Source organism: Rhinopithecus roxellana, chromosome 17 (assembly GCF_007565055.1).
Source record: "Rhinopithecus roxellana isolate Shanxi Qingling chromosome 17, ASM756505v1, whole genome shotgun sequence".
NCBI lineage: Eukaryota > Metazoa > Chordata > Mammalia > Primates > Cercopithecidae > Rhinopithecus > Rhinopithecus roxellana.
In genome coordinates, this window is record NC_044565.1 from 81,957,118 (window position 1) to 81,979,992 (window position 22,875).

The window sequence follows — 22,875 nt, forward strand, 5'->3', positions numbered from 1 at the left end:
GGAGTAAGTCACAAAGATCATATGCTTGAAAGGGTAATAAAAGATTACAAGGGCAGAGAGGCAGAGCAAGATCACAAGGCCAGGGCGAAATTAGAATTACTGATGAGGTTCCGTGTCCTGCTGGGCACACATTTTCATTGATAAATATCTTAACAGGAAACAGGTTTCGAGAGCAGACAACTGGTCTGACTAGAATTCGCCAGGCTGGAATTTCCTAATCTTAGCAAGCCTAAGGGCGCTGCAGGAGACCAGGGAGTATTTCATCCCTTATCTTCAACCACATAAGCCAGACACTCCCAGAGCGGCCATTTTAGAGAACTCTCCCTGGGAATGCATTCCTTTCCCACGGTTATTCCTTGCTGGGAAAAGAATTCAGTGATATTTCTCCTATTCGCTTTCTGCAAGTAGAGAAATATGGCTCTATTCTGCCCGGCCCCGCAGGCAGTCAGACCTCATGGTCATCTCCCTTGTTCCCTGAAAATCACTGTTATCCTGTTCTTTTTTTAGGATGCCCAGATTTCATATTGTTCAAACACACATGTTTTACAAACAATTTGTACAGATAGTGCAATCATCACAGGGTCCTGAGGCGACATACATCCTCAGCTTACGAAGATGATGGGATTAAGAGATTAAAGATAGCCATAGGAAATTATAAGAGTATTAATTGGGAAAGTGATAAATGTCCATGAAATCTTCACAATTTATGTTCAGAGATTGCAGTAAAGACAGGTGTAAGAAATTATAAAAGTATTAATTTGGGGAACTAATAAATGTCCATGAAATCTTTACAATTTATGCTCTTCTGCCATGGCTTCAGCCAGTCCCTCCATTCAGGGTCCCTGACTTCCCACAACATAGAACGTTTTCATCTTGCAAAAATGAAACTATGCCTGTTGAAAAATAACTCTCCATTCATCCCTTCTCCAAGCTCCTGTTATGTTGGGTTTTGATGGATTTTCTTTACATATTTGTCTCCCCACATTAGATTCCAACTTACAGAATTTGCTCATTTTTTGTCCCCAGTGCCTATGACTTAATAGGTGTGTAATAAGTGTCTACTGAATAAATGTGAGCACGAACAACAGAATGAGTCTTTTCAAGTAGAGGTGTGGTAATGTATCTGGAGTTGGCTCCTGTTGGTGGGTTCATGGTCTTGCTGCCTTCAAGAATGGAGCCATGGACCTTCGCAGTGAGTGTTACAGCTCTTAAAGATGGCATAGACCCAAAGAGTGAGTGGCAGAAAGGTTTACTGTGAAGAGTGAAAGGACAAAGCTTCCACAGTGTGGAAGGGGACCCACGCAGATTGCCACTGCTGACTGGGGTCTCCAGCTTTTATTCCCTTATTGTCTCCTCCCGTGTTCTGTTTCTGTCCTATCAGAGTGCCCTTTTTTCAATCCTCCCCACGATTGGCTACTTTTAGAATCCTGCTAATTGGTGCATTTTCCAGAGTACTGATTGGTGTGTTTTACAGAGCTCTGATTGGTGCATTTTACAGAGTGCTGATCGGTGCATTTTACAGAGCATTGATTGGTGTGTTTTACAATACTCTTGTAAAACAGGAAAGATCCCCCCACTGGACCCAGGAAATCCAACTGGCCTCACCTCTCAGTGATAATAATAAATTGAAGATGTGACTGGCACTGTTTTTTGCTTTCTTAACCCTTCCCCTTTACTTCTGTTTTTAACAAAACCCAGATTTCACTCACAATGTGCCTATCCCTTACAATGATTCTTGGGTGGTCTGGTCTGCCTGCATGATATAATCATCCAGATAGCTTTTAAAAATATAGATTCCTGCTTTCCTTCTATGAATCTAATTTAATTGGTCAGAGGTGGGGCCTAGGCATTAAGAATTTAAAAATCTCCCGCAAGGGTAGATAATCATTGTCAAGCAATTGTGTTGTCTACCAGATATTTGCTTCCCAGGGTTTTGAATCCCCATGGATGGTCATGTTACCTGGTTCTGGTCAGTGAAACTTCGCTGGATTTTCTGGAAAACCTTTTTCTTTTCTTCTAAAAGGAACAGATGTCAGGAAACCCAATGTTGCATCACCTGCTTCTTTTCTGTCTTGAGTGCAGTTATGAAGCCTTATGCAGTGGTAGCCATCTTGCAACCATGAGGCACTTTACTAAGCAAAAAGAAAACAAAACAAAGCAAAACAAGGTAAGAATGGGAAGCAGAAAGGTGGACAGAGCCTGGACCCTAAATAACATGGTCGAACCCTGGGCATGCCTACCTTTTCTTGTTAAGTAAACAATCAATGTCGTTATAGTTTAATCCCCTCAAACCTTCTATTATTACTTGCTTACAAAAGCATTCTGATCTGAAACAAAGAATATACTGCACCAAGCTCATAGACTGAATGCAGATACATCCCTGGGATGAAATGGTTTTGAGAAAACCTGGCCAATGCTCTATAGCTATTTGCCCAAAGGTATAACAGTTATTACAAAAGTCTGTGCTATTTCTCATGAAACATTCCCTGAGGCCATTATCAGAAACAGACCAAGGTTGGATATATTATAATTCTTACTCAGTTTTGCATTTATAGTTTTATATTTGTAGTTATTAATATAAGTATGGTAGAAGGGCATATCTAATTTTTTAAAAAATAACATTCATGCATTGAACAATTAGTGAGCATCCACTCTGTGACAGGTACTGTTTTAGCTAAGCATACAGAAAACATCAGTAAACAAAAGAAAGATTCCTGTCCTTAAAAAATTCCTGTGGCATTTATATTCTAATTGGGGGTAAAGGGAGGCAAGAAAATAAAGACATGTGGTGTGTTAGAAGGTGAAAATGCAACAAACAAACAAATAAAAAACTAAAATAAAATCTGAGGAGGCTAAGGGTTATCAGAAATGTAGGAAAGAGAACGGTTTACAGTTTTAAGTCAGGTGGAGAGGGTAGCCCTTACTCGCAAGATTTTACTTTTGACACATCTTTAAATACTCGGATAAAAACATAACTGTAAAGAATCAAGTGATATAATCTTAAATACTAGTTTCATTTTCTGAATACATAATATAATATAGCCATATGTTCTGCAAAGGGCAAATAAAGTTTAAATTTATTAAACACAGATAAGGGAAAAAACTACGATCCTTGATTGCGCTAAGATAGTAAGTCCTCCTATCTACCTCATATTCTCATTAGACATTTCATGGTGCATAATTTTTGAAAGCTAAACATTGGTATGATCTTCTGCAGTTTGCATTTACAGAATAAAAACAATGGTTTTTTTTTTTTTGTAAATAATAATTTGTTTGTTCTAGGTACTGGCAATATGGTGGTGAACAAGCCTAAAGAGGCCCACGCTCGTGGAGTTAAAAGGGCATTGCAATGGCAACATGTTGCTCTTTGGGAACAGGAAAAGGATACAACCAGTAGTGGGCATTCCTGCGACCTCTGACAGGTGCCACTCTTGTTACTCTTGGCTTTCTGTTTTCCTTTGGTAGATTTAGAAGTAGTTTTGTGAATTCTCAGGAAAACCCCACAACCAGGAATGCCAACAGTTGGGAAAGAAGCAGATGCAAGAGTTAGTTTCTCCATAGAGTTTTCCTAATATTTTACCTCGATTAATTGCTTGCGATATTTATAAAAATCATATACATAAGTTATCAATTTCTGTGTAAAGTATTTTAAGAGGTTTTTAACAATTACTCTGAGACAATGGTAAAAGGCTAATTATTTAAAGAAATGCCAAGGCCTCCATAGTCCTGGGCTTGAATATTATTGATATTTAATTATTGTCATCTAAATATAAAGGTTCGTACGAGGAGCCCACTGGCGTAAATGCTTTACTAGCTCCCCCTTGGCTTCTTTTTATAGAAAAGTCTTTTTAAAATGTACTTGGGGATGGGGAATAGAACAAACACCAAAAACCAAAGAGAAGGTTATTCTTTTCTAAAAATAACCATGACGGCGGACACAGATTCACCTTCAGCCAAATCACAGCAGTATATGGGGGTCCCACGTCTTCTTTAGGGCACCTGGTAGTCATATGATATTACTTATTTAAAAAACTTATGCAGAACAAACAGTCTCTAGAGGTGAGGGCCTTCAGGGGAAATTGTCTAAGGACAGTTGGTGTTTCATGGCTATGTGTTTTCAGTCCAGTTTGTTGTTATGAAGAGAGAAGAGAATAAAAAATGTTCTGTTTAACCTTCTCTGTGTTCTGTTTTCATCCCTGAGTTTTTATGATGGCCTTGTGGTCTGAAGTTTTATGATACAAAATGAAAACTGTTTATTTTACTCAGGCTTCAACATCTGACAGAGGCAAATCATCCAATCTCACATCCTAGATAAGGTGTAAACAGAACTTTGATAAGATACAACCTGAGGAACGAGTTTCAAAAATAGTAATCGCCACTGGAAACAGTTTTTTTATAAGCGTCTTCCTGTTTATTCCATTTGATTGCATTAGTACTAGCATTGCCTACAGAAATGAAATTTTATAATGTATTTTTTTTCTGTTCACACAGTTTGATAAATAAATGTCAGAAGGAAATCTTCATCAAATTTCAAGTTGCTTGGTGCTGCTTCTGTGATTTTGAAAACGAACACAGCTATATGTTTTTTGTGTTAGGCCCAATTCAATAATAATGTTTAGAATTAAAAGAATATCTTTTTCCTATACATCTTTGGAAAACGTGAATTAGTAGATAGAGTGTTAAAATGTAGGGATTCTAATTACTTTTGTTGGAATTGGTAGTATGATTTGTTAAAATACAGGTTTTAATATAACCAGTGTAACATTTCACAGAAAAATCATATAAGTCAAGCTATTAATTTTTCTCAGTTTACTTTGGGAATACTTCTAAATCATTGTGTGAATTGAAATGACTAGTTGTAGTAATTATTGAGTAGGCTTGTTGAGTTAATAGAACAAGTTGTTTTATGAGGACTTACAAGCACAAGAGAAAAAAAAAGCCTTAAGTAAAATCACAGATTAAAGGTTTAGGATGAACACATCTAACACATACGTAGAGTTCCATATGCCATGAAGACCATGAGGCACAAGGTCAGCCTTGAGCCAAACAGTCCTGTTTATAGAGATGACTCCTAATTAGAAATTTCTCACAATAAAGATTCAGAACCTTTTAAGAAACTTCACCTAAGATGAGTGTATTAGGCCGTTCTTGCATTGCTATAAAGAAATACCTGAGACTGGGCAATTTATAAAGAAAAGGGGTTTAATTGCTTGTAGTTCTGCAGGCTGTACAGGAAGCTTGATGCTGGCACCTGCTCAGCTTCTGGGGAGGCCTCAGGAAACTTACAATTATGGTGGAAGACGAAGGGGAAGCAGGCATGTCACATGGCCAGAGCAGGAGCAAGAGAGTGATGGAGTTGCGGGGGAGAGGGGGTTGCACACACTTTTAAATGTCCAGATCTTGCATGAACTGAGTGAGAACTCACTTATACACACTCTAAACCATTCATGAGAAACTGCCCCCATGATCCAATCAGCTTCCACCAGGCCCCACCTCCAACATTGGGGATTACATTTCAACATGAGATTTGGGCAAGGACACATATCCAAACTATATTAATGAGGAATGTATTTTATTCTTCCCTTCTAGGCTTCCTTTGTTACAGAGCTTATGGTTCTTGGAGTTTGAATGTTCAAATTAAAAAGTGTATCCAGAGACCTGTAAAGTAAACTTTCCCCACTGACATCATTAATTACATATTCTGTACCCAAGTTCTGCTCTTGAACCAGATCTTTGAGTCATGAGCTTTGCCAGGTTTTCTTCCCCTGCTTTTATTTCTGATGCCGGTATGAGTTTTTAAAAAAGGAGTCTCCTAAATTTTGGTGAAACTTTGCTACTTATGCTAAACAAAATTTAGAGGAGGCCTTTAGTTCGGACTGAGAGCCTGCATTAGGTCTGACAGGCCAAACCCAAATGGAGTCACTCATGCCGAAGCTCCACACCACCAAGCCGAAACTAAGTTGTTTATCTGACCTTCCCAGAAATAGAGAGCAAGCGATAATAGCCAAATCCCCAAGCAGGCCAGTTTTAGTCGGCATGATAAGGAAGTCCCTTCTGCTTTAACCTTCACAAGGAAAGTAACTTTGAAATGACTCATCTATTTTTGTTCTGTTTCTGCTTTTTTCAGCTCTTTTCTGTCTGTAAAGCCAACCTCCTCTGCTCAGCTCATTGGAACACTCATCCTATCTTACAGAATGAGGTGTTGCCCAATTCTAGAATCATGAATAAAAGCCAATTTGGATCGTTAAACTAAATTTGTTGTAATTTTGTCTTTGGACATGTTTGAAGTCTGGTAATCCTATTTTTATATCTTTTCATCCATGCTCAGAATGAGATATAGCTTTTTGACCTACACCATCATGGTTAGAGTTAAGAGAAAATATTCCTTACACTTCTATTTTAAAAATTGATTTCCTACCATAGAGGTCCTTCGTGCTAACACCTTGCTTTCTATGGTACTGATTATAAAAACTTTTCTGCCCCAACTATCATTTATGATAGTCATTATTAGGAGGCATTCAAAGAACTAAATAAAAGCCTCCTAAATTTGGATTTCTTTACATGTTGAACTCTATTCTCTCATTATTACAGATATCAGGCTCTTTCCTCTGTCCCCTCCCCAACAACATTTATTTCTATACATAGATATTCTCCTCTAGTGAGAAAATAGTAGATAGCAGTAAACTGAACTGACTGGTTCAGTGGCTAGAACAGGAAAAAGATAACATAAGAAAATAATCTCGTAGCACATTGTTTCTGGAGTCATGGTGGTTTCCAATTATTTATAGTATCCCAATAGATATGTAATTCAATAGTGTCTATTGAAAACTTGCTATGTGAAAACACATAGGAAGTATGCTAAGCTCTGTTTTCATTTACATTATCTTACTTATTACTCCCAGTAACTCTGTGATCAGGTGGATATTATTATTTGCCTCATTTTACAGATCAGGAAATTGGGGCAAACTGTAGTTAGGTGACTTCCTCCAAAGATACACACTGTTAATGGGCAGAAGAGAAAATAAGACTTTTGCTGTTTGGCCTCTAAGCCCAAACTCTTACCTGCTATATGACACTCTTTCTCTTTTAAGAGATGTGCAGCAAGTGCTTGTTAAAAACTTGTCGACAAATGTTCACAGTTGCATGGAGATATTTTACTTAGACATCTACATTCATTTAAATTAGCATCGAAGATCTGTATATGTAACTGTCACACTCAAAAGCACTTTCTTAAGATAACGCTTTTCATCTTCTTTGGTCCTTAATGTTTGTCTTATTCTCTAATATTGTGGCTAGGGTTATATTTTGGACAGCTGTGGTATTCGTGCAGTGAGGGTGGAATTAGAGCTTTACAGGAATTAATCTGATGCACTTTTTGGAAGATATGTAGACTCTCTAGGTGTAAAATGCTCTCTAGGTATAAAATGGTTGAGCTGGTTAATTTTATTGTTTACATCTTCTGTAGCAAGTGCTGGCAAGCTTTCCTTAAAGGACAGGTAGTATTTTGGGTTTTTCAGACCATATAGTCTCTGTCATAACCACTCAGCTCTGCTGCTGTAATGCAAAAGCAGCCATAGAAAATATGTAAATGAATGGGCATAGTTGTCTTCCAATAAAACTTTATTTATAAATATAGGTAGCCAGCTTGGAAGCTGGAATTTGCTGACTTGTTCTATTACTTTGTTTATTTGTTGTCTATCTCAAGGGTTCCCAACCCATGAGCCACAGACCTGTACAGGTCTGCAACCTGTTAGAAACTGGGTTGCACAGCAGGAGGTGAGTGGTGGGTGAGTGAGCATTACCACCTGAGCCTTGCCTTCTCTCTGATCAGCAGTGGCATTAGATTCTCATAGCACAATGCAAGGAATCTAGGTTATGTACGCCTTATGAGAATCTAGTGCCTGATGATCTGAGGTGAAACAGTTTCCCCTGAAGGCTATGAACTCTGAGTCAGACTGCCTGAGTTTGAATCTTGGTGCTGCCTCTTGTTCAGATTCCCTGACCTCTCTGTGCCTCAGTTTCCTCATCTGTAAAATGAAGTCTCACTTCTCTCTGACTACAGCTTCCAGCCCCCTCTTCCCTGAAGAAATGTCATTTATTATCATCAGTTTTACTTCTGGATTATTATGTATGTTCATTCACTTTTTCTGCCTTTGCTTTTTTAGATAAAACAAATTTTACTGAATTATTTGCTCATCTTAACCTCCATGTATCTGGCATTTTTTTTTTCTTTTTGTTACAGTCCTTTTTCTAAGGGTGTTTTTGCAGGAGGTCTTTGTGTGGTAAATCTTCTGAGGCTTTGCACACAAAGAATATCCTTATTGTCTTCTCATATTTAAATGATAGATTACTGGACATGAGATTCTACATTTAATGTTATTTTCCTGAAACACTTTAAAAATATTCTTCCATTGTCTCTAGTGTAAATGTTGGGAAGACTGGTAACAATCTCAACATTGTTCTTTATAGTTGAGGTGCTCTTTCTTTCTGAAAGCTTTACTCATTTAATCTCAAACTTTGAAGTGCTTCAGTTTTTTCCCATTGATGTCTGGATTTTGGATTTTCCTTACCCTCTCTCTTCTGTAAGGTCCTTGGCACTCTGAGCCTTTACAAACTGAGGTGTTTCATCTTTCATTTCAGTCATTAATTTTTCAAATATTTACTTCCTTCTGTTTACCTTGTTTTCTTGTTCTGGGACTCCTATTACATTATTATAGATGGTAACACTATTCTTATATCTTTTCATGTATTCATATCCTTCATATATTCCATCTGTTACTCCATTCCTGAATCCTTCTGGGATGGTTGTTTTATTTGGTCTTCCAACTCTCTATGGTAGTTTTCTGCTCTATACAAGCTGTCTGTCATGGTTCTTCACTGATTCTTTAGAATTCTTGTTTCTGCATCATGTAACCAATACATGATTTTATGCTTACCTTAAATTCCTAATCTCTTTGTTCCACGAATTCATCTCTGCTATGTGTTATGGTTTGTTGTCTTTTGCTTTACAGCACTTACGCCGTTCTAATGCCATTTTACTTCCAAACCTATATTTCTCTGGGGATATTTGCTACCTTGGCTTATAATGAGTATTTTGGGAGAGGAGTCCAAGCTCAGGCCCCAGTTTGCCAACCTCCTGGTGAATTTGGGATGCCATTTCTTCACCACCCTCTGGATCCCCAAATATCTCTTATGGGTTTTGTGTTAGCATTTTAAATGCACTCAATTCTCTCTAGCTGTTTTTTGTTTTACTTTGTTTGTTTTGGCTTAAGATGAGGTTCAGGATAGAATACCACAAGTGTCCATTCTTTATAATATTGCCAGTTCTCAAGCTATATCACTATTTTGAAAAGGATAGTGTATAACCTGGTCTTTTTCCAAGTTTCAGTAATTTGGATAATTGATGCTTATTACTCTGTAATCGACTTGACCATACCAATCACTGTCTCTGGGGACTGCTGACATGCCTAGAATGCTATATTGCAGTTCAGTGTGCCTGCAATATATAGATTTGGCTGAAATTTTCTCGTCTTGATGGGCTCAAAAGGGCCAATACTCTATTTGCAAGGGCATAATTCATGTACTTGAATGATGATTTTCTGGTTCTACCTTTAGTAATCCTTACCAGTCTTGATGATTTACTATGACAGGAAAGTCACATCTTACAATTTATGTTATTTTAATAAAAAGTTTAAATTGAATTTTACTTCCATTGATTTCTGCAAAGTCAAGCAATTCACTTTAGCATTATAAATTCTGCACCTACACCAGATCTGTCAAGCAATAATGATGAAGAACGATGCTGTTTCTGGTATTTTCATTTTCATGCAACTTCCTACTTTTCTAAGTCTTCTTGTGGGGAGATTTGCTTGAGAGTTTGATGGGGTGTTTTACCACCAGCCTTATGGCACTCACATAATATCTGTCTTTTGGAAGGAAAAAAATTGGATTTAGTCGTAGGTTAAATTGCATTTTTAAAAAAATAAGATCCTGTTAAGGTTCTGAATAATGGTTAATTTAATTGATAAAAGAAGTAGTGTTAAAGTGCTGAAATTAATTTTCAAGATGGCATATAAAATCTTTCTTAGAGGTCTTTAAATACAGGATATATTTTTATCTTTCTGAGGTGGCTGGCTTAGGAGTATTTTTAAAGATGGAAGGGTTGAGATGATATCTTTTCTAACTCTACTTGAGCCCTTTGAAACTGCTTTCCTATTTTAGCTGAAAAATGCACCTTTAAAAAAGTGCTTTTGTGCAATTGGTATTTTTCAAGAGGATGTAGGTAAAGATAGACATACAGCCTCGAAGGAATGATATGCCATCTGAAGTTTCGTATTAACCAATTTTCTTCCCCTATTGCTCCCAATCATTTGTATCTCCTCCTATTACTCTTTATTTTTGTCCTAACAACCCTTGACTCATTCTCTCTACTCCTCCTTAAACTTGGTATGGACTTTATATCTTTTCAAAGAGTTTCCTTCTATGTACACTCACTTCCCCCCACACCTCAAATAAACATGTCATAATGGCCTAGACGAAAACAAAAAATATTTCTGTGGAAGTGGCCCGACTTTTCCCGAGCTTTATCAATTATTGTAATACTCTCGACCCCTCTCTGCCCCCTCCTGCATCTCTCTCAGGGAAAAAGTGAATTATTTTCCTGATAAAACTGGGAAGTGGGCACGTTTGAGTGTTCGACAGGGTATCCCCTTCCATTTTCTCTTGAGACCCTTCTGTGTTAGGTCATTCTTGCACTGCTATAAAGAAATACTTGAGACTGGGTAATTTATAAAGAAAAGAGGTTTAATTGGCTCATGGTTCTGCAAGCTGAACAAGCATGACACCACCATCTGCTTTGCTTCTGGGGAGACCTCAGGGAGCTTTTACTCATGGAGGAAGGTGAAGTGGGAGCAGGCATTTCACATGGAGAAAGCAGGAGCAAGAGAGTGGAGCTAGGGAGGTGCCATACTTTGCAACAACCAGATCTTGCGAGAACTCACTATCTCCGGGACAGCACCAAGCCATTAGGGATCCACCCCCATGACCCAAACACCTCCCATCAGGTCCTACCTCCAACACTGGGGATTGCATCTCAACATGAAATTTGGAAGGGACATCCAAACGATACTACCTTCTCCTTCCATTTTCTCATGGGATCCAGTTGACCAAGTTGCCCCAATAGAGCATGCATTTTTTTCGCTCCTCCAAGCTGCAAAGTTGTTGTTGTTGTTTTGAGACAGAGTCTCACTGTGTCAGGTTGGAGAATAGTGGCAAAATCTCAGGTTACTCGGTGGAAAAGTTTACAGGGCAACTTGCCTCCATCTGTGCCCAAGGAGAAACTTGATTGTTCCAGCACTTCCTGCATCTGGGTGGAGAAGGCTTTCTAATTCTGAGGTTCTGTCCGTTTATTGAAATTACTAAGTGTTTGGATTTAAATCTACCATCTCAGCCGGGTGTGGTGGCTCACTCTTGTAATCTTAGCACTTTGGGAGGTCGAGTCAGGTGGATCACTTGAGGCCAGGAGTTCAAGACCAGTCTGGCCAACATGGTGAAACCCCGTCCCTACTAAAAATAAAGAAATTAGCCGGGCATAGTAGCGCATGCCTGTAATCCCAGCTACTGGGTGGGCTGAGGCACAAGAATCACTTGAGCCTGGAGGTGGAGGTTGCAGTGAGCCAAGATTATGCCACAGCACCCCAGCTTGGGCAACAGAGCAAGACTCAGTCTCAAAAAATGAAATGAAATGAAATAAATCTATCATCTTATTTTGTGCCTTCTATTTGTCCCACTCGTTCTTTTTTTTTCTTTACTGCCTTCTTTTGAATTTAATTATGATTCCATTGTCTAAAAATCTAGTAGTTTAGGAATTACATTAAACATTCTTTTAGTGCTTACTCTCAAAATTAAGAATTGCATTTATAATTATCAAAAATATTCATTAATAATTTATAAAAGTCTAATGTTAATAAATGTTTTTACCCTTCTACCAGATAATACAAAGAACCTTAGAATAGTTTAGCTCCATTTATTACTTTCTAACTTATATATTACTGTTGCCTAGTAATTTTGCTATAATATTTTAAACGCCATAAGATACTGTTTTTATTTTATACAGCCAATATTCTTTTGTATTTATCCATATGTTTACCATCTTACTTGTACTTTATTCTTTGCTGCATTTTGAAACTTCCACCTCAGATCGTTTTTCTTTTGCATGAAGTATATTCTTTAAAATTTCCTTCTGGTCTTCTGGTGGTAACTTCATTTTTGTTTCTTTTAAACCTAAACATGTCAGTATTTCCTCTTCATTTTTGAAAGTTATTTTCACTGGGTATGAATTCTACATTGGTATTCACTGATTGCCCCCACCTCCCTGGCCCCAGCATATTAAAAATACTCTACCATTTTCTGGTTTCCATTGTTGCTATAGTGAAGTCAGCTGTAATTCTAACTTTTGATCTTTTGAAGGTCTTTTTACTTGAACTGCTTTTAAGATTTCCTGTTAGTCTTTGTTTTCTGCCATTTGATATGATGTATCTAGGCGTGGATTTTTTTTATGTCTCCTGCTAAGGATTTACTTGTCTTCTTGGATTTGTGGATTAATGTATTTTATCAGTTTTAAATTATTCTTAGCTCCTCTCTTTGTTTAGATATTGCCTCTGACACATTCTTTCCTCTTTCTGAGGGACTCCAATGAAGCATATGTTACAAGCTCTCAATGTAGTCTCTATCTTTTCTTTTCTGAATTTTCTGTCCTGTATTTTAGAGTTTCTTTTGACACATCTTTCAATTCACTGATTTTCTCTTTATCTCTAATATAATGCTCAAATCATCCACTGAGTTCTTAATTTTAGATATTATATAATTTTTAGTCTTTTACTTGCTTTTGTTTCAGTCTTTTTTGTTGTTTTTCTTATTTTCTATTTAATTTTCTTTTCTTTTTCTTTTCTAACTATTATTTTAGGTTCAGGGGTACATATGCAGGTTTGTTATATGGGTAAATTTTGTGACATGGGGGTTTGGTGTACCGATTATTTTGCCACTCAGGTAATGAGCACAGTACTTACCCTCCTCCCATTCTCCACCCTCAAGTAGTCCCCTGGGTCTATTGTTCCTTTCTTTGTGTCCATGTGTACTCAATATTTAACTCCCACTTATAAGTGAAAACATGTGCTATTTGTTTTTCTGTTTCTGCATTAATTCACTTAGGATAGCTCCATGCACATTGCTGCAAAGGACATTATTTCCTTCTTTTTTATGGCTGCATAGTATTCCATGGTGTATAGGTACCATACTTTCTTTATCTAGTCAGTCTTTATCTAGGTTGGTTTCATGACTTTGCCATTGTGAATAGTGCTGCAATGAACATACATGTGCATGTTTCTTTATGGTAGAATGATTTATATTCCTTTGGGTGTACAACCAATAACGGGATTCCTGGGTCTAATGGTAATTTTTGTTTTAAGTCCTTTGAGATTCCTCCATTCTGCTTTCCACAGTGGTTGAATTAATTTACATTCCCACCAGTAGTGTATAAGTTTTCTGTTTTCTCTAAAACCTTGATGTCATCTGTTATTTAAAAAAGTTTTATTAGTAGCCATTCTGACTGATGTGAGATGGTATTTCATTGTGCTTTTGATTTTTGTTTCTGTAATGGTTGGTTATGTAGAGCATTTTTTCATATATTTGTTGGCTGCATGTATGTCTTCTTTTGAGAAGTATCTGTTCATGTTTTTGGCTCATTTTTTAATGGGGTTGTGTTTTGCTTGTTAATTTAAGTTTCTTATAGATTCTGGATATTAGACCATTTTCAGATGCAGAGTTTACAAATATTTTCTCTTATTCTGTAGGTTGTCTGTTTATTCTGTTGATACTTTCTTTTGCTGTGCAGGAGCTGTTTAGTTTATTTACCTCTCATTTGTCAATTTTTGTTTTTGTTGCAATTGCTTTTGGTTCCTCTATTATAAAATCGTTGCCAGGGCCTATGTCCAGAGTGGTATTTCCTAGGTTTTCTTCTAGGATTTTTATAGTTTTAAGTTCAACATTTAAGTTTTTAATCTATCTTGTGTTGATTTTTGTACACAGTGAAAGGAAGGTGTCCAGATTCAATCTTCTGTATATGATGAACCAGTTATCCCAGCACCATTTATTGAATAGGGAGTCCTTTCTTCATTGTTTGTTTTTACCAACTCTGTCGAAGATCAGATGGTTATTAGAATTTGGCCTTGTTTCTGGGTTCTCTATTCTGTTCCATTGGCCTATGAATCTGTTTTTGTATCAGTACCATGCTGTTTTTGTTACTGTAGCCTTGTAGTATAGTTTGAAGTCAGGTAGTGTGATGTCTCTGGCTTTGTTCTTTTTGCGTAGGATTTCTTGGCTATTCAGTCTCTTTTTTGGTTCCATATAAATTTTAGAATAGTTTTTTTTTTTTCAAATTATATGAAAAATGTCATTGGTAATTTGATAGGAATAACATTTATCTGTAACCTGCTTTGGGCAGTATGGCCATTTTAACAATATTGATTATTCCTATCCATAAATATGAAATATTTTTCCAACTTTTTGCGTCATCTCTGATTTCTTTCAGTAGTGTTTTGTAGTTCTCATTGTAGAGATCTTTCACCTCCCGGATTAGCTATCCTCCTAGGTATTTCTGTGCATGTGTGGCAATTATGAATGAGATTGTGTTGTTTGGCTCTCAGGATGGACTTTGTGGTGTATAGAAATGCTACTGATTTTTTAACAGTGATTTTGTATCCTGAAACTTTGAAGTTTTTTACCAAGTCTAGGAACTTTTGGGAAGAGACTATGGGGTTTTCTAGATGTAGAATAATATTATCTGCAAAGAGATGTAGTTGACTTTCTCTCTTCCTATTTGAATTCCTTTTATTTCTTCCTCGTGCCTGATTGCTCTGGTTAGGACTGCCAGTTTTATGTTGAATAGGAATGGTGACAATGGACATCCTGGTCTTGTTCCATTTCTCAGTGGGAATGCTTCCAGCCTTTGCTCATTCAGTATGATGTTGGCTGTGTGTTTGTCATAGATAGCTCTTATTATTTTGAGGTATGTTCTTTTAATGCTTAGTTTGTTGAGTATTTTTCTTTAAACATAAAGGATGTTGAGTTTTATCTAAAGTCTTTTCTGTGTCCATTCAGATGATCATGTGGTTTTCATTTTTAGTTCTGTTTTATGTGATGAACTGCATTTATTGATTTGTGTATGTTGAACCAACCTTGCCTCCCAGGGATAAAGCCTACTTGATTGTGGTAGATTAGTGTTTTGATGTGCTGTTGGATTAGGTTTGATAGTATTTTGAAGATTTTTGCATCTATGCATCAGGAATATTGACCTGAAGTTTTAGTTTTTTTGTTGTCTGCCAGATTTTGGTGTCAGAATGATGCTGGCATCATAGAATGAGTTAGGGAGGAGTTCGTCCTCCTTAATTTTTTGGAATAGTTTCAGTATGATTTGTACCAATTCTTCTTTATGAATCTGGCTGTGAACCCATTTGGTCCAGGGTTTTTTTCTGGGTTGTAGGCTTTTTATTACTGATTTGATTTCAGAACTCATTATTGGTCTATTCAGGGTTTCAATTTCTTCCTGGATCAATCTTGGGAGATTTTGTATTTCTAGGAATTAATCCATTTCTTTTAGGTTTTCTAGTTCGTATCCATGGAGGGGTTCATAATAGTCTCTGAGGGTTTTTTGGTATTTGTGTAGGGTTGTTGGTGATGTCCTCTGTCATTTCTGATTGTGTTTATATCAATCTTCTCTTTTTCTTTATTAGTCTAGCTAGCAGTCTATCTATAACAAAAAACAAAAAAACAAACAAACAAAAAAAACAAAAACAAAACCCAGAAAACCAATATTTGGTTTCATTTATATTTCGTATTTTTTTTGCATCTCAGTTTCATTAAGGTCACCTCTCATTATGACGATTTCTTATATTCTGCTAGCTTTGAGTTTGGTTTGCTATTGATTTTTAGTTCCTCTAGGTGTGATGTTAGGTTGCAATCGGAGATCTTTCTAACTTTTTGATGTGGACATTTAGCACTATAAACTTTCATCTTAATACTGCTTTAGCTATGTTCCCGAGATTCTGATATGTTGTATCTGTTTTCATTAGTTTTGAAGAATTTCTTGGTTTCTGCCTTAATTTCATCGTTCACCCAAAAGTCATTCAATAGCACGTTGTTTACTTCCCACGTAATTGTATTGTTTTGATTGATATTCTTAGTATTGATTTCTATTTTTTCAGCTTTGTATTTTTATTTAAAAAAATTTTTATTATACGTTTAGTTCTGGGATACATGTGCAGAACGTGCAGGTTTGTTACATATGTATACACATGCCATGGTAGTTTGCTGCACCCAACAACCCATCATCTACATTAGGTATTTCTCCTATGCTATCTGTCTCCTTGACCCCCACTCCCCAACAGGCCCTGGTGTGTGATGTTACCCTCCCTGTGCCCATATGTTCTCATTGTTCAACTCTGACTTAGGAGTGAGAACATGTGGTGTTTGGTTTTCTGTTCCTATGTTAGTTTGCTGATAATGATGGTTTTCAGCTTCATTCATGACCCTGTAAAGGACAAAAACTCATTCTTTTTTATGGCTGCATAGTATTCCATGGTGTATATGTGCCACATTTTCTTTATCCAGTCTATCATTGATGGATATTTGGGTTGGTTCCAAGTCTTTGCTATTGTGAATAGTGCTGCAATAAACATACATGTGCATGTGTCTTTATAGCAGAGTGATTTATAATCCTTTGGGTATATACTCAGTAAATGGGATTTCTGGGTCAAATGGTGTTTCTGGTTCTAGATCCTTGAGGAACTGCCACACTGTCTTCCACAATGGTTGAACTAATTTACACTCCAATCAACAGTGTAAAAGCATCCCTATTTCTCTACATCCTTTCTAGCATCTGTTGTTTCCTGACATTTTAATGATCGCCATTCTAATTGACATGAGATGGTATCTCACTGTGGTTTCGATTTGCATTTATCTAATGACCAGTGACGACGATCTTTTTTTCATATGTTTGTTGGCTGCATACATGTCTTCTTTTGAGAAGTGTTCATATCCTTTGCCCAGTTTTTGATGGGGTTGTTTCTTTTTTTCTTGTAAATTTGTTTAAGTTCCTTGTAGATTCTGGATATTAGCCTTTTGTCAGATGGATAGATTGCAAAAAATTTCTCCCATTCTGTAGGTTGCCTGTTCACTCTGATGATAGTTTCTTTTGCTGTGCAGAAGCTCTTTAGTTTAATTAGATCCCATTTGTCAATTTTGGCTTTTGTTGCCATTGCTTTTGGTGTTTTAGTCATGAAGTCTTTGCCCATACCTATGTCCTGAATGGCATTGCCTAGGTTTTTTTCCAGGGTTTTTATGGTTTTGGTCTTATGTTTAAGTCTTTAATATATCTTGAGTTAATTTTTGTACAAGGTGTAAGGAAGGGGTCCAGTTTCGGTTTTCTGCCTATGGCTATCCAGTTTTCCCAACAGTATTTATTAACAGGGAGTTTTTTTCCCAATTGCTTGTTTTTGTCAAGTTTGTCAAAGATCAGATGGTTGTAGATTTGTTGTGTTACTTCTGAGTCCTCTGTTCTGTTCCATTGGTCTATATGTCTGTTTTGGTACCAGTACCATGCTGCTTTGGTTACTGTGGCCTTGTAGTATAGTTTGAAATCAGGTGGCGTGATGCTTCTGGCTTTGTTCTTTTTGCTTAGGATTGTCTTGGCTATATGGGCTCTTTTGTGGTTTCATATGAAATTTAAAGTAGTTTTTTCTAATTCTGTGATGAAAGTCAGTGGTAGCTTGATGGGAATAGCATTGGATGTACAAATTACTTTGGGCAGTATGGCCATTTTCATGATATTGATTCTTTCTATCCATGAGCATGGAATATTTTTCATTTGTTTGTGTCCTCTCTTATTTCCTTGGGCAGTGGTTTGTAGTTCTCCTTGAAGTGGTCCTTCACATCCCTTGTTGGTTGTAATCACAGGTATTTTATTCTCTTTGTAGCGATTGTGGATGGGAGTTCACTCATGATTTGGCTCTCTGTTTGTCTATTACCGGTGTATAGGAATGCAATACACCAATTGCACATTGATTTTGTATCCTGAGACTTTGCTGAAGTTGCTTATCAGCTTAAGGAGTTTTTGGGCTGAGACAAAGGGTTTTTCTAAATATACAATCAAGTCATCTGCAAACAGGGACAATTTGACTTCCTCTCTTCCTATTTGAATACCCTTTATTTCTTTCTCTTGCCTGATTGCCCTGGTCAGAACTTCTAATACTATTTTGAATAGGAATGATGAGAGAGGGCATCCTTACCTTATGCAGGTTTTCAAAGGGAATGCTTCCAGCTTTTGCCCCATCAGTACGATATTGGTTGTGGGTTTGTCGTAAATAGCTCTTATTATTGTGAGATATTTTCCATCAATACCTAGTTTATTGAGTTTTTTTTTAGCATGAAGGTGTGTTGAATTTTGTTGAAGGCCTTTTCTGCATCTATTGAGATAATCATTTGATTTTTGTAGTTGGTCCTGTTTATGTGATGGGTTACATTTATTGATTTGCATATGTTGAACCAGCTTTGTATCCCAGGTATGAAGCTGACTTGATCATGGTGGATAAACTTTTTAGTGTGCTGCTGGATTTGGTTTACCAGTATTTTATTGAGGATTTTTGCATCAATGCTCATCAGGGATATTGGCCTGAAATTTTATTTTTTTGTTGTGTCTGCCAGGTTTTGCTATCAGAATAATGCTGGCCTCATAAAATGAGTTAGGGAGGGGTCCCTATTTTTCTATTGTTTGGAATAGTTTCAGAAGGAATGGTACCATCTCCTCTTTTACCTCTGTTAGAATTTGGCTGTGAATCCCTCTGGTCCTGGGCTTTTTTTATTGGTAGGCTATTAATTACTGCCTCAGTTTCAGAACTTGTTATTGGTCTATTCAGGGATTCCACTTCTTCCTGGTTTGGTCTTGGGAGGTGCATGTGTGCAGGAATTTATCCATTTCTTCTAGATTTTCTAGTTTATTTGTATAGAGGTGTTTATAGTATTCTCTGATGGTTGTTTGTATTTCTGTGGGGTCAGTGGTGATCTCCCCTTTATCATTTATTTATTGTGCCTATTTGATTCTTCTCTCTTTTTTTTCTTTATTAGTCTGGCTAGTGGTCTATATATTTTGTTAATCTTTTCAGAAAAACAGCTTCTGGATTCATTGATTTTTTCGAAGGGTTTTTTTTGTGTCTCTATTTCCTTCAGTTCTGCTCTGATCTTAGTTATCGCTTGTCTTCTGCTGGCTTTTGAATTTGTTTGCTCTTCCTTCTCTAGTTGTTTTAACTGTGATGTAAGGGGGTCAATTTTAGATCTTTTCCACTTTCTCCTGTGAGTGTTTAGTGCTATAAATTTCCCTCTAAACACTGCTTTGGAAGTGTCTCAGAGATTCTGGTACGTTGTTTCTTTGTTCTTAGTGGTTTCAAATAACTTGCTTATTTCTGTCTTAATTTTGCTATTTACCCAGTAGTCATGCAGGAGCAGGTTGTTCAATTTCTATGTAGTTGTGCAGTTTTGAGTGAGATTCTTTTTTTTTTTTTTTGAGACAGAGTCTTGCTCTGTCGCCCAGGCTGGAGTGCAGTAGCCGGATCTCAGCTCACTGCAAGCTCTGCCTCCCGGGTTTATGCCATTCTCCTGCCTCAGCCTCCTGAGTAGCTGGGACTACAGGCGCCTGCCACCTCACCTGGCTAGTTTTTTGTATTTTTCAGTAGAGACGGGGTTTCACCGTGTTAGCCAGGATGGTCTCGATCTCCTGACCTCATGATCCGCCGGTCTCGGCCTCCCAAAATGCTGGGATTACAGGCTTGAGCCACCGCGCCCGGCCTTTGAGTGACATTCTTAATCCTGAGTTCTAATTTGATTGCACTGTGGTCTGAGAGACAGTGTGTTAAGATTTCAGTTCTTTTGCATTTGCTGATGAGTGTTTTACCTCCAATTATGTAGTCAATTTTAGAATAAATGCTATGTGGTGCTGAGAAGAATGTATAGTCTGTTGATTTGGGGTAGAGAGTTCTGCAAATGTCTGTTAGATCTGCTTGGTCCAGAGCTGAGTTCCAGTCCTGAATATCCTTGTTAATTTTCTGTCTTGTTGATCTGTCTAATATTGACAGTGGGGTGTTAAAGTCTCCCACTATTATTGTGTGGAAGTCTAAGTCTCTTTGTAGGTCTCTAAGGACTTGCTTTATGAATCTGAGTGCTCCTGTGTTGGGTGCATGTATATTTAGGATAGTTAGCTCTTCTTGTTGCATTGATCGCTTTACCATTATGTAATGGCATTCTTTGTCTTTTTTGATCTTTGTTGGGTTAAAGTCTGTTTTATCAGAGACTAGGATTGCAACCCCTTTTCTTTCGCTTTCCATTTGCTTGGTAAACACTCCTCCATCCCTTTATTTTGAGCCTAATGTGTCTTTGCACGTGAGATGGGTCTCCTGAATACAGCACACCAATGGGTCTTGATTCTTGATCCAATTTGCCAGTCTCTGTCTTTAACTGGGGCATTTGGTCCGTTTACATTTAAAGTTAATATTGTTATGTGTGAATTTGATTCTGTTGTTATGATGCTAGCTAGTATTTTTGCCCAGTAGTTGATGCTGTTTCTTCATAGTGTTGATGGTCTTTACATTTTGGTATGTTTTTTGCAGTGGCTGGTACCAGTTTTTCCTTTCCATATTTAGTGTTTCCTTCAGGAGCTCTTCTAAGCCAGGCCTGGTGGTGACAAAATCTCTTGTCTGGAAAGGATATTGTTTCTCCTTCTCTTATGAAGCTTAGTTTGGCTGAATATAAAATCCTGGGTTGACTTTTTTTTTTCTTTTTAAAGAATGTTGAATATTGGCCCCCACTGTCTTCTGGCTTGTAGGGTTTCTGCAGAGAGATCCATTGTTAGTTTGATGAGCTTCCTTTTGTGGGTAACCCAACCTTTCTCTCTGGCTTCACTTAACATTTTTCCCTTCAATTTAACCTTGGTGAATCTGATGATTATGTATCTTGAGGAGTATCATTGTGGTGTTCTCTGTATTTCCTAAATTTGCATGTTGGCCTGTCTTGCTAGGTTGGGGAAGTTCTCTTGGAACTGCTCCTTCCTCTGGAAACTTTTCCCAGAGGGGCACCTGACAGATGTCTGCTGGAGCTCTCCTATATGAGGTGTCTGTCAACCCCTGCTGGGAGGTGTCTCCCTGTCAGGAAGAATGGGGCTCAGGGACACACTTGAGGAGGCAGTCTGTTCCTTAGCAGAGCTGGAGTGCTATGCTGGTAAATCTGCTGCTCTCTTCAGAGCTGGCAGGCAGGAATGTCTAAGTCTGCTGAAGCTGTGCCCACAGCCACCCCATCCCCTAGGTGCTCTGTCCCAGGGTAATGGGAGTTTTATGTATAAGCTCCTGACTGGGGCTACTGCCTTTCTTTCAGAGATGCCATTCCCAGAGAGGAGGAATCTAGAGAGGCAGTCTGGCTACAGTGGCTTTGCCATGCTGTGGTGGGTTTTCCACCCAGTTTGAACTTCCTGGTGGCTTTGTTTACACTGTGAAGGGAAACCTGACTCCTCAAGCTTCAGTAATGGTGGACGCCCCTCCCCCCACCAAGTTTTGAGTGTCCCAGATCGAATTAAGACTCTGTGCTGGCAGTGAGAATTTCAAGTCAGTGCATCTTAGATTGCTGGGCTCCTTGGGGGTGGGATCTGCTGAGCAAGACCACTCGGCTCCCTGGCTTCAGCCGCCTTTCCAAAGGAGTGAACAGTTCTGTCTCGCTGGCATTCCAGGCGCCACTGGGATACAAAAAGAAAAACTCCTGCAGCTACCTTAGTGTCTGCCCAGATGGCCGCTCAGTTTTGTACTTGAAACCCAGTGCCCTGGTGGTGTAGGCACTCAAGGGAATTGCCTTGATGGTGGGTTGCGATGGCCATGGGAAAAGTACAGTATCTGGGCTAGATAGCACCATACCTCACAACACAGTCCCTCATGGCTTTCCTTGGCTAGGGGAGGGTGTTCCCTGACCCCTTGCACTTCCTGGGTGAGGCAACACCCCACCCTGCTTCTGCTCACCCTCTGTGGGCTGTACCCACTATCTAACTAGTCCCAATGGGCTGAGCTGGGTACCTCAGTTGGAAATGCAGAAATCATTCACCTTCTGTGTGGGTCTCACTGGGAGCAGCAGAGCGGAGCTCTTCCTGTTTGGCCATCTTTTCAGCCCTGATTTGATTTGTATTTTTATCGTGCTGTGGTTTGAGAGTATGGTTGGAATGATTTTGGTTTTTTGGACTTTGCCAAGAATTGTTTTATGGCTGATTGTGTGGTCAGTTTTAGGGTATGTGCCATATGCAGATGAGGAGAGAATGTATATTCTCTTGTTCTGTGAGGAAAGTTCTGTAGATGTCTGTTAGGTCCATATGGTCAAGTGTCAAGATCAGGTCCCAAATATCTTTGTAAGTTTTCTCCCTCAATGATCTGTCTAAAAGTCTCAGTGGAGCATTGAAGTCTCCCAATGTTATTGTGTGGTTATCTATGTCTCTTCATAAGTTTCTGTTAACTTGTTTCATTAATCTGGGTATTCCAGGTTGGGTGCATATGTATTTAGGATAATTATGTCTTCTTGCTGAATTGAACCCTTTACTATTACATAATACCTTTCTTGGTCTTTTCTGATTGTTGTTATTTTAAAGTCTGTTTTGTCTGAAATTATCAATTCCTGTCCTTCTGGTTTTCTGTTAGCGTGGTATATTTTTCTTCATCCCTTTGTTTTGAGTCTATGGGTGTCATCGCATGTGAGACGGGTCTCTTGAAGACAGCATACAGTGGGGTCTTGCTTCTTTATTCA